This window comes from Oryzias latipes, chromosome 4 (assembly GCF_002234675.1).
Source record: "Oryzias latipes chromosome 4, ASM223467v1".
In the NCBI taxonomy this organism is placed as follows: domain Eukaryota; kingdom Metazoa; phylum Chordata; class Actinopteri; order Beloniformes; family Adrianichthyidae; genus Oryzias; species Oryzias latipes.
This window is the reverse complement of record NC_019862.2, coordinates 19,323,633-19,336,183: the sequence shown is the minus strand read 5'-3', so window position 1 is coordinate 19,336,183 and position 12,551 is coordinate 19,323,633.

The window sequence follows — 12,551 nt, the reverse complement described above, 5'->3', positions numbered from 1 at the left end:
CAGTCAAGCATAGTTTGTTTTTGCTCTGCTGTGCTTCTATAGAGGCATAGTTGTCTAGAAGAATGTAACAAAGAGATAGCAAGTGATGCTTTGCCATGCAAATGAAGCAGAAAGAAAAAAGATTAGAAGAAAAAAAAAGACCATGTTTGACAATGCTTTAAACTTTGTGATTACAATTTCGTAGAGTTTTTATTAAGGTATCACAACATGTTTCACTGTTGTCTAACAGAGGTTCCAAGGAATCTATCTGACCCTGTAGCCTTTTGCCCTTCAATGTTTGTTTTTAAAGTCACTGATTTATCTGGTCTATATTTTTTTATTTCCGGAACTTGAGTGAAACTTTCAATAAGTCATATGTACTCAGAAAGCAAAGGTCTGACTTTTAAATTTGGAGCAACAATTTAACATTATTTCAATTATCTATAAAAAAAAAAAAAAACCTCATGTAGATTCTGTAAGAATTGCTCATATGGTTCTTGTTGGATACAAAAATAATATTTTTACAAATTACTATTTTTGTCCCTGCAATCCTTTTTATTGGCTAACTTTTTATGGAATCATTGACCAAATGAATAAGCCAACCAAAAAAAAACTAAAAAATAGCAAGCTGTGTTTTTTGGGTATTTGAGAAGGGCACTAAAACGCTAATATGCAGCTAATTGTGAGACACTCAGCATCTAGATGTCATATTTCACTATAGTTCACCATTCCATCTTTGGGCTTCAGATGCAATCTGTGCTTTTCTCCTGCTCGTGTCATTTTTAGTTTTCAAAAGCCTGAACTAAAATGCTGGACACTGCATGCGTCAGCTGAGATGTGTCTGTGGACTGACAGTGACATTTGTTTTAGGGAAGGTTACCTCAATGTGGCGAGTTAGGATCCTCTTGACTGCTGTCAACACAAATAGCTGTTTTTGTTGCTGTCGTGAAGGCGATGAGTTCAAGCACCTCAGTTGACACAAACTGGATTGGTGGCATGTCAGGTTAGCTTTTAGAAGTCTGAAGGGACAGGACCACATTCTTTCAACAGTGTCTCATTATGCAGGATGGACGCGGGCTGTTGTGTGTTTCTGTGATTGGGGAGGCGGACACCAGTTGTTTCAGCAGCTCGAGGTGTCTGAAGAGATTTCACAGCTCCTTGAGCACAGTAGCTCTTAAAACCACCCTCTGGAAGGCGCGCAGGCACATTCTGAACTCTGCTTCCCCTGATCGGTATCGCTCTGCAGTGTGAAGTGCTGTGCTCCTTTTCAAATGGGGTCAATGACAACTTGTTAGGCCATGTCATTTTCACTCAATTGATTAAATACAACCGTGTGATTTTTAGATGAGCTCCACATCAGAAATTATTAGCTGTGCCGGCATTAATTAAATGTGCAAAGGTGCTTATTGTGCTGCAAAGCCTGTGATTTCATTCCATTTATGCTTGATATAAAAGTCAAAGGCAATGCTTCGTAATGTAAATAGATTACAGTGCCCTATAACGCCACAGTTTAGTCGTTAGAGAAGAGCACGAGGTGTGCAGGTGAACATAAAGGCCCTGATGTCCACATAAACTGCACTTTGACAATATCACAGGTGTCAAACTCCGCCTTGAAGGTGGGTGTCCTACATGTTTTCCAACTAACTTACCACCTAACCTACCATCACTTAGCTTGCAAAGTCCTGCATGTCGCTCCCAAAAAAAGTGAGGATGTCATTGGCAAATCACACCTGAACCAGGTAATAAGCAGAAAATAGGGCCAGTTTTCTAAACAACAGCAGGATGCCGGCTTGAGATCTGGAGTCCCACACCCCTGGTCTAAATTCCTAACAGTCAGGCTGTGCGGAAGGAGCATGCGCTTATCACTTTAAAAGTACTAACAGCTTCTGGAGCAGTGCCCACAATTTGGAGGGTTGAAAAAAATCAAAAGTCTCTACAACGTGCCTCTGTACCTTCCTTACATGTTTCAGTGTTTGCTAAAACATGTCACCTGTAAAAAAACGTGCAAAAACATCTACCGTACACTCTTCTGGTTCACTGAGTGTTCTACAATCTTAATATTTCTGCATGATCCATACAGGTTTGCCCATTTTCACCTGCAGTCAGTCTGTACCTCCACCAATAAGGGCAGTTGTGGTGTGAAGTGATTGTTCAGTTTTAGCCATCCTACAGAATAAAAGTTAAAAACCAAAATTTTATGATACTTTCACTGGTTTGTTGCATCCTCCTCTTACATAGGATAACCTACATAAATCACAGTTCAAACATCTGGATAAAAGAGGTTTGAAATGCTTCATTATCAAAAATGTTTTTTTCTTTGAATGATGTTGTTTCCTAACAAAACAAAAGAAGAAGCACTAAGACTCTTATGGGTTTAAACATTCATTTGTAATATATATTAGCAAAGAATTGGCTTTAATTCCTCTTTGTCTTTTCTGTTTTGCCCAGCCTCCAACACCTGTGAGACAAGCCCAAACCAGTTAATGCAGTTCTGACTTTACCCTGAAGAGGGCAGAGTTGCCCTGAAGTATAGTCACATTTTCCTTTTTTTTTCTTTTGCATGGAAACTATTATTTCCCCATGTCCAACTACCTGTGAAGTAAAAACTTGATCTTGGGTAAAAAATGTTAAATGTTATGAATTTTATAGTTTTGATTTTCACACTTTTTAAAAATTATTTTGCCCCACCATAGTCTATCCAAACCAAGCACAATCAGATTCTTAGTGTCTCGCTGGCAAGCTTCAATACCAATTGCTCTAAGGGGAGAAAAGCATTTATCTGTAATAATCCTCCCCCTTGAAGGCTTAGAAGGCCAAGGTGGATGTGGAAGCAGGTTGCCACTGTCCCTGTGTGGGTGGCCTGCAGCAGTCACAGATGACGTCCTGGTGGTCATGAAAGCTGGCGATCCATCTCCTTTCCTTTTACTCTCCCTATATTCCTCACTCTCTTATCTTTGTCGAGAATCCATCCGCCTGTGCAGTTTTATCTGCTGGCTTCAGAGCTCCCAACCTGAGCTCTAGGTCTCCACATGTTGCTTTATCTGGAGCAGGAATGACGTTCACATTGCAGCAACTTAAACATTTGATCAGAAGCGCAGTAATCTTCACGGGCAGGCGCATCAGCAGCAGAAAATAGGTTGGCAGCAGGATAGTGGGTCTCCAGGTGGATTCTGCAGGGTTATAGTGCCGTTTGTGTGAAGTCAAAAACAGACAGGATTCAGCAAGCTGGACTGATTCCCCGGAAAAAGAGAGAAAGGTAGCAGAAAAAAGCAGCACATCTTTTGTTGTTGTTGGGTACTGTGGATTAATAATTCACAGGTTCTGTACATGGGAGATCAGTTAGGGCATTATTTGCCTGCTGTCTAGCGTAGAATTTCTATTTTTTGCCACAAATGTGTGTGACTGACTGTGCACAGTTCCACAATGCTGGATTTGTATATTAAAATAGGCTTTTTATTCTTTAAATTCAGCTGAAAAGCTGTGTTTGACATGATATAAATTAATGAAAAATAGTTCTACATTACTAAAAAGTTTATTCATATTAAAGACAAAGACTCAAAGTATTGCAAGTTATGCCTGCCTAAGTTATGAGGCAGTATTACATAAGACAAACAAGTGGAATGCAATGCAATGTCACTCTACAATCCGGATGTGTGATGCACAAACCTGCTGCTTTAAGTTATTTTTCATTTTCTTTTGACAGCTGAGTCTATCTATTATCTATTTGAATTCACCAGGGAAAGAAAATTTTAATTAAGGCCTTAAAAGTTTTGCACAAAAACTGTCACTTTCATTGCATTTGCTTCGAACTAAAGTGTCAATACAAAACTGTTAACTATCATAAAATAAACAAACACAAAGTGAAAGAAAGAAGGGAAGTGGCATGTCATGGTTATTTTTAAGATAGTGATTAAATTAAAAAAAAATGCTTTAATTAAATAGCATCAAAAATCACTTTTTAAATAATAAGCACTTATTTTGGGGACTAGGTTTTACATTTTAAATATCTCACAGGTTTATTAAACTGGTTATTTAAAGCTTTGGATTAAAAAAAGTAGATTTTAAAAACAGTTATTTATAGTTATAGTCTTGGTTCCTTTGTTTGTTTTTGGGTTTTATATCATTTTTGTTTTCGGCTGACAAAGTAACTTTTTTAATTTTTTTGACAGATAAAAGCAAAATCTGCAGAACAAGGTTATGCTTTTAAAAATTTGAATGTTTTAATGTTTTATCTTCATATTATTAAAATGTAATCTTTTATTTGAGTGACCTTTAGTCCACAAATGTGTGATGTGGGAAAGCAAATCTGTCTTTAAAAAGAAACTAAAGACACATCTTTTTAATTTAGCTTTTAATTTGATCTTGTATGTGGGATCTAGAATTTTTCTCTTATATTTTAATATAATATTGTATCACGTCTTTATTTGTTTAACGCTTTTTAGTGAAGTTGTACTATTTTTTACGTCTTTCTTATGTACAGCACCTTGAGCTGTTCTTTTATCATGAAAGGTGCTTTAGAAGTAAAAGGAATTTAAATTTCAAGATCACAGATGGCCAATACCATAAATAAATATATAGATTTTTTAAGTTGTGAAGACAATTTAAGTCTTATTTTGCGATAAACCATAGATTTGTCAGCAACAATAACACAAAAAACATCGTATAAAAAACACAAATTTGTCAGTACTACACTATAACAATTGTTTCTTTTTTTTTTTACTCTCCTTTTTTGCTAGTAGCAAAGCTATGAAAAAACTTCTATTTCTATCAAAAAACATCTTCCACAATAATCTAAAGAAATGTTTCATTTTTTGGGGATTTCTCTTCAAGCTGTGAGTCTGACTTAAGGGACTTGGAAGAAGCAGCCCGAGAAGACTTATGAATGCTTGAAAGGCCCCTTCATCACTGAGCTTGTAGTCCTAAGAAAAAGAAGAAGAAGAGGATGTACAAGATTAAGATGCAGTTCAGGCACTTTCATCCATATCCTTAAAAAAAAAAAAAAAAAAAAAAAAAAAAAAAAACTCCCCCCTGTCTTAAAACTGCAGTGATTCTGCAGGCAGCTATTAACTGTTAGCTGCAGCTGTTGACACAGATGAATTAACAACTGAAGCTAGGGATCTCCTTCAGGTACCAATCAGCCAATCAGAAAAGGACCCTAATGTAGGGTAACACAAAAAAACACCAAAAAGGCTAAAAGAAAAGAGAAAAATATCAGTTGATTGTTCTACACCAATGACTGAGTTTGACATAAGAGTCAGCCTGCTGATTTTATGTTTGCCACTGAGTCTCTGCTCTTGCTATTTTATAAAATTTTTATGCATAGCTTTGAAGGTACAGAACAGTTCCAATATTTTAATCAATCAAAAGACAAAATAAAAATGTAGCACAACCCAGTAACCCTGGATTTAAGACCCATCCCATGAAACTCGATGGTATGAATTATATATTAGTCTATCAATAATTATTGGAACATTAACACAAGAAGTACAGAGGATTTTTTTGATGTTGTTTTTCAACCCCTTTGCATCTTAGTGGCCTGCATGCTGGCGTAGTGGTTATCCCTTTTTAGTGTCGCAGTAACAGCGAATCCCAGCTGGTACCTTTCTGTGTGAGTTTGCATACATGCTTGATCGGTTAATTGGTATCTCTAAATTGTCCCTAGGTGTGCATGTGTGTGTGCGTGGTCCTGCACCTGCTCAGGTAGTATCTCATCTTTGCCCATCAGCTGTTGAGTTGGCTCCAGTGACCCCATGGCCACGAAAGGGATTCAGTGCATTCTGAGGATGGATGGATGGTTTTTCAGTAGTGACAACTACAAAATTAATAGGTTGCTTGTTTGAGTGGTTTATTTGGACATGTAGAAATAAATAAACTAAGGAAAAGATTTTACTTTACTGAGTCACAGCTGTTGGCAAAAAATTGTGAATGTCATTTCTCTTGAATTCTTAAGCTTCTGGCACTTTTATGTCTCTGGAATTTTAAGCATGTTGTCAAAAAAATAAAAAACAAAAAGAAAATCGTCTTCTCAAAAAGTCCTCAAAGCCATTTGTCGGTGGGTCAAAATTCTGTAAAAATGGCCTCTGCTCATCTTTTATAAGCAAAAATGGGCTCCTCCCGAACTTTGACAGTTGGCTTGTAACCTTGGAAACTAAATTGGGATTAAATTGGTGCTGAATAAAAATCTGAAAATATGGGCTCGCAAATGCTGCACCATACGTTTTTTAAAGACCAGGCAAATGTTTCCCATCTATTGGAAGGAGCTTAAGTGACATTCAAGTAAAAACAGTTCAGTACTCCTCCGAGGTCTACAAGCAAATATTTTATGGCACGCTTTTTTTGTCTTTTTTGCATACATTTGTATTTCCGACTATTTTGCACAACCTGATGAAATAACCTCTCATGAAAGATTAATAGAAAAACTGAAGCTGCTTAGCATTCATCCAGTTCTGCTATCGGTCATCTTTTGAGTGCAAGGAATAAAATAAATGAAAATGTTAGTTGTATTTTCTATTCATAAATTAAAGTGTATTAAATTAATTCTTCCCAAAGAAAGCCGCAATAATCTTCAGCAACCTCAAAGTAATCAGAGACATGTGGGAATGGATAATCAATGGTCCAGCTAATAAATTGTTTGCTCCACCAGTTGGGCCATTTGTTCAGTGGGTGGAGCAACCCTATCTGCCAATTGTTTGGGGAGGAGTTAAAATCCCAGGCCAGACAAATGGGCAACACACCAAACTCCTCCACTTTGCAAAATGTTGGTCTAACATCTGAAAGAACAGACTTCATTTGCAGCTGATGCTCATGAAGTTCCAGCATAAAAGGTTATTTTTTGATCACAGTATTCACTGCTGATGAAAAAAAAAAAATCGCCAGAGCAGAATAACAAAAATTAACCAGGAATCTGTGACCTTGCTTTTCAGAAACATTCTCTTTCATTTGGAAACCAAGATGCTTTGCGGTTATCATTAAGATTTTAGGATTTATTTTAAAATAATGGCAAACCCGCTCAGGTTACTGCTCCTTGCAAACAAACAATCATCCGCACCCTGAGCTGAGAGCTGCATTTAGAAAGGTTACAGTGAAACTGTCTCCTTGGAGGCTTAGTCGAACATAAATCATTCCACGTGCTGTTTTCTTGGATCCCTCCCTCAGTACATCAGTGTGAGCCTCCATTAGCTGTTTGCTCACCCACTATGGCGTCACTCTCCATCCTCTTCCTCATGAATATTTTCTCTCTCGTCGTTTAACTCAGGGGATCAATCAGCGGTTTCCATGGTAATGAAGCCACCCGGGCAGGTGTGTGCGTTGCTCTTTGGTTGTGGGGACGATTGCTGTACCCTGACTGTACGTGCGTCTCGGCAGTCAGAGCGCTGAGGCCTCCTCTGGTGATGCTGCTCTCCCGCGCTGCCCTTGCAGGGGCTTTGACAGCTGTCTAGTTGAGACGCTTTCACCTGCCACACTCAACTTTCCTCCCGGCTCATTGCAGAATAAGGTCCAAATTCAAAAGAAAAAGGAAAAAAACAAAACGCCAGCGCTGTCAGGCTTGTTTTTTTTCTATCTAATTAAAGGCGCTCCTTGCATGAAAGCTATATATTGAAATATCTGGAAAACGCCAGCAGGTCTGCACTGAAGAAGTCTCGTAAAGTTTCTTTCACCTGAAAAGGTTTCAGGTTGGGATTTTTTTTTTCTGCTGCAACACATCCAAGCAGAACTGATACAGTTAAGGATGAAAATTAATCCTATGTGTGTTCCTGTTTTCTTTTCACTCCCTTTCATCCCTCCCCTTGCCATTTTTTCCTTCAGATTTCACACCTTTTCTTATCTCTCCTCTGGCACATGTTTTTTTTCCCACTTGCTTTGTCAATTTTTTCCCCTTTCCCAACATCTTTTCTGCTGCTTTTTCTCCTCTTCAGACCTCTTTTCAACTTTGCGAAGGCGATGGCTGATCCACAGGGTATTTATCGGGAGACAGACAGGATCGTTTGAATAAACCAAGGAGGATGACGCCACGATGAACAAACATCCGACTATATTATCCCTTTAGAGTGGGAATGGAGATCCGTGCTCACATGCATAGAGTGACCTTGTGAAAGATTCATACATCCCATTCATAAGTAACAAAGCATGCAGTGCATAAAAAGGAGAAGTACAGCAGGATAGAGAGGAGCTGGAAGAGATGGACTGCATTGCATTTTTTTTTTTTGCCTCAGGATGTGCATCACAAACTGGGCTCCAACTTAATTCATCATGTTTTGTAAATGCTGGCGGTGCTTTGCAAGGGTTGTCAATGAGAGCTAAGAGGACTTCAGAACACAACCAATAGGATTTTTCAAAGCACTCATGTCATGTTTGGGTAAATTCCTATTTCCCCAAGGACTCCTTGAATTTTTGGAATGCATATCCAGTCCAAGTCGGGCTGAAATCCCAAAGCCTCTTGAAAAAAAAAAAAAAAGCATGCACACATATAGATCCAGAGCACAACGTCTGCCTTAAGATGAAATGTTTTGATTCTGTTTTGTATTTCCCCTCTGCTTTTGATGTGATGCAGGACTGTGGAGAACCCTACTGAGTTTTTAATGAAAGTCAGGGGAGGATATTTGAAGGGGGAAGAGTGAAAAAGAGCAATATAAATAAATAAAAACAAAACCCACCCAGGCTCTAGACACCGCCTTTTGTTCTTCAAGGCAGACGAGATTGATGCCCCATCCCTCCGGAGGGTAATATCGCCCAAACCAGGAAGCAGCCATCCTTGAATTCCTGCATCACTTCTGAAAGTTGTGCCGCAGCAGCTGCGCTTGCACTTCATAAAACGACTCAGTGGATGGATAGTCAGTCAAGTATGTACAGAATAAAGAGTCTTTAGAGGTTGAGCAGACTGTTCTGCTGAACATGAAGGTCTATTTAAGTGTTTGCTGGTTAAAAAAAAAGGGAACCAAAAGGATTATTTAAAAAAAAAGCTCCTATGACAAATGAAAACCCTGAGATTTATGACATCAAAAAGACCTGTTCAGTAGTGGGAACCTGACAGCTGTCTTGTTAAGAAAAAATAAAATACAAAATTGAATGTTTTGATCAAACTATATTTCACATCAAAGGTACAATTCTTTAAATCCACTGGAGTACAAGTTTCAGTACCTGTGATTTGCTGTTTATAAGATCTGAAAAGGTTTTTTGGCTACTGAGGTTCCAGCACCTATTGACCGCAACCACAACTGTGTTTTTGAAGGCTGATAATGATCCATCTTAGGTACTTCCTTCATTGTGTTGTTTTTTTGTTTTTTTTTACATGATATGCCGGTATTTGCCTTGCCTCTTTTATTTAGTTTCTTAGCATTTTGTCAAGTTGTGTTGACACAGGACATTTTTTTATGCTTAGCTAACAAAAATGAATATACTGCAGTGTTTCTAAACTGATTAGCACATGAAAAATTCACAGCTGATGAAATGTAAACTTACACAAGAAAATGTAAGTTTTGGTTTTGGAGTGATGGTAAGCCATGTCCCATTCAGAAGCAAATTTTATATCTTATGTGAGGATATTACAATAAAAAAATTGGGATAAGTTCTTCCAAAATCCACAAATATTAAATACTGAAAACTATTGACACATGCATGCACAAAACTGCTCATACTTTTAACTTTGTACATTTTTATAGGGTGTATGCAACACATTTGATCTAAATGTTGAATCTTTTTCATCGTAAATATTTGTTTTACAAGGCTGATTAATAATATGTGAAGTGGTATGTGAGTACCTAACAAATTAATTACAATTAAAAAATGCTTTCTGGTTTTGTTGAAACAAAGTCTTTTTATTCTTAAAAAAAACATATTAAGTAGATAGCAGGTGTTTTTTTCATAACCCAAGTGAGTTTTGGTTTGCTTATTTGATATTGTTTAACATTCCCTTCCTGTTTCTGCCAATGCTTCAATGCAGACATGGGGTCATTGTGCATGGTTGCACAAATACCCTAACCCTAAACTGCAGTGTTGTTTCAGTGCTGTCTCTTTGGTTTTCTCAGGAAGCTTCTAACATCTTCCTAATAAATTAATTCTGAGGGTATTCTGCCGTATTTTTGTGTAAACTGTTCTCCATTTAGTATTGTAAAATAACATTTTAAAATGAAATTTTAAAATGTAATTTTACAATAGGTCATATTTAGTTTTGTTTAAATAAATCTTTTGTTTGTTGTCTTTTTTTTTTAGTTTTTTTTTTACAAGGTTGCTAAAATGTACGAAACTGCTCGTTTCTTCCCATGATATCAAAATAGTCACCATGAAGATCTGCAATGAAGAAAATGTTTAGATTTTGGAATGACAAGGGCTGCTTGTGAATAAAGAAAAGAGGGATGCTGGGCAGGATGAGCTGAACAAAACAGGTCTAGGCTTGCATTACAATGTAGCTTTCAATCTGATGTGACCAACTGCAGGAAAACAAAACTCTTGAGGGAGACTTTGGATTTGGATTTTGTAACAATTGACTATAACATTTAAATGTTTACGTAAATGTACTCATGATCTGTGCTTTTTCTTATCATAACAACTCCTTTCTAGAAGAAAAAAAAGTGAAAAGAATGAATTCCATATTATATTGCATACTTGTTTAATTTTTTTTTACGTTTAAAAAAATACTTGTAATTAGTTTTATGTATTTTTTTCCTTTTATCAAGATGAAAGGTTAGTGTTAATTCCAGATTTGTTACTGGCAGACTAACAGGTGCAAAAATCTATTATGCATGAAGTACTCAAGCTCTAAACCTGTTGGACTTTGAGACTTGTAAATGTTAATTGCCTGATTGAATATTTAAATTCTGCCAGTCTTTTAGCAAGAGCTGCTGCTTCCATGCACTGTATGTAAGTGCACAACATTTAGATTTTTGGGGGAGATTTTGGGCACTTTTGCACCTCTAAAATACAAGAAGGAAAAAGATCTTTAAAATAGATTCAGCCTTCTTTAAAAAAAACATACAAATTGAATAATGCCCTCCATCATCACTCAATCACCACTTCAACTCTATCTTTCATGGTTGACTGCGACCTTTAGTGTGGCATAAATGATGCCAAACCAATTACAAGTGAAATAATGGAAAGCAGCAAACATGTTCCAAATCATCTGTTTTGGGAATTAAGTGAGAACAAGGGAATCATATCAACTCATTTCAAAGCTGCCACATCTTCAAGCCCCCCCGAGCTGTTATCTTGAATTCTGCATATGGTTTTAATGAAACTCTGGGTGTTACACGTTAGTGCACAGCATCCGTCATCTGAATTGGGCCAGTGGGAGCTGTAGCCATGGTCTGTGCATGGTTTGTTCTTCAATATGTGTATGTGGTGAGGTGGCAGTCAGATGTAGTCAACCTGAAAAATGTTTGACTTCTTTTGTTCGCTTCTTCTCAGAGGCTGTAATGTTTTCCCGCGAAAAAGAGAGAAAAACTGTGAAGCTTTTTTCGCCTGGCTTTTAAGCTTTTTCTTCTATTCAAGGCCTTTCAGACTATAGCAGTTGCAGTGAGACTTTCAGCAAAGAGCCCTGGAAAAACTCTCTTCTCCGATGCAAATGGTTACGTCTTCCTTCATGTTCCACTCAGGCTCTGGTATCCACCAGCAAGGTGTCACAAAAAGTATATGAAGGAGACAGAAGCACTTTCTCTGCAGGTTTGCCGTTAAAATGTTGGGTGGAGAAGGAAAGAAGAGGTGTGCTTTTTTTTAAGGCACATTGAACAAAATGCCAGAAAAGGGATAACGAAATGAATCAATGCTGCAGCTATTGACGAAGTAAATACTATGTATCGTGTTCAGCCGGTCATTGTTTCAAAGGAAAATTAAATAAATGAAAAAGCATTGTACTGCTAGCATTTCGTAAATAAGGAAAAGTAAGCATGTTTTTGCTAAATTAAATCTAAACTTGCTGACTAAGCCAATAATGTAAATGCCCTCTCAGTCAGACCAAACAGTAATGGGGAAACCTGCATAAAAGGCATTATTTTTTTGCCACAGATGCATTTTTGGACAGTGCGTCGAGTAACATTTAACCTTTGTCTGAGGGTTGATATTCATATATTTCAAATGTTTGTTCTATGAAATCTTCTTTTGACACATTGGGTTTTTGTTTTAGTTTTTTTGCTTAAGGATTCTGATAAATCTTTCAATTCAAACCTTCCACACAAATTAATAGGTGCAATTACTAAACCACTTTTCCTGCCAAGATGCACAGCATCAAATTGTTTTGTTTTGTCTTCCAACTTTTTAATGCCAATGCATGAGTGGAGCTCAGACTTAAGACGCCCTCAAAAATGCATTTTAAGTGTGGCAAAGTTTGACCTACGAAGGTGGTTTTTGCTGCGTGCAAAGATTAACAACCTGAGTGCTTATTGAGACATGAATCTGTCAGATTAAGTTGGTGTCAAGAGTAATAGAAAGGAGGTCAAACTCAACTCATTATGACCCCATTCACCTGCTATAGGGCCTCCATCTGTCTAGCAAATACCAAAAGCTACACATGGAAATCACAACTTCAATTATATCCCAGGGACACCAAAAAGAAAGGGAGAAACTCTGTGACATGCCTACTG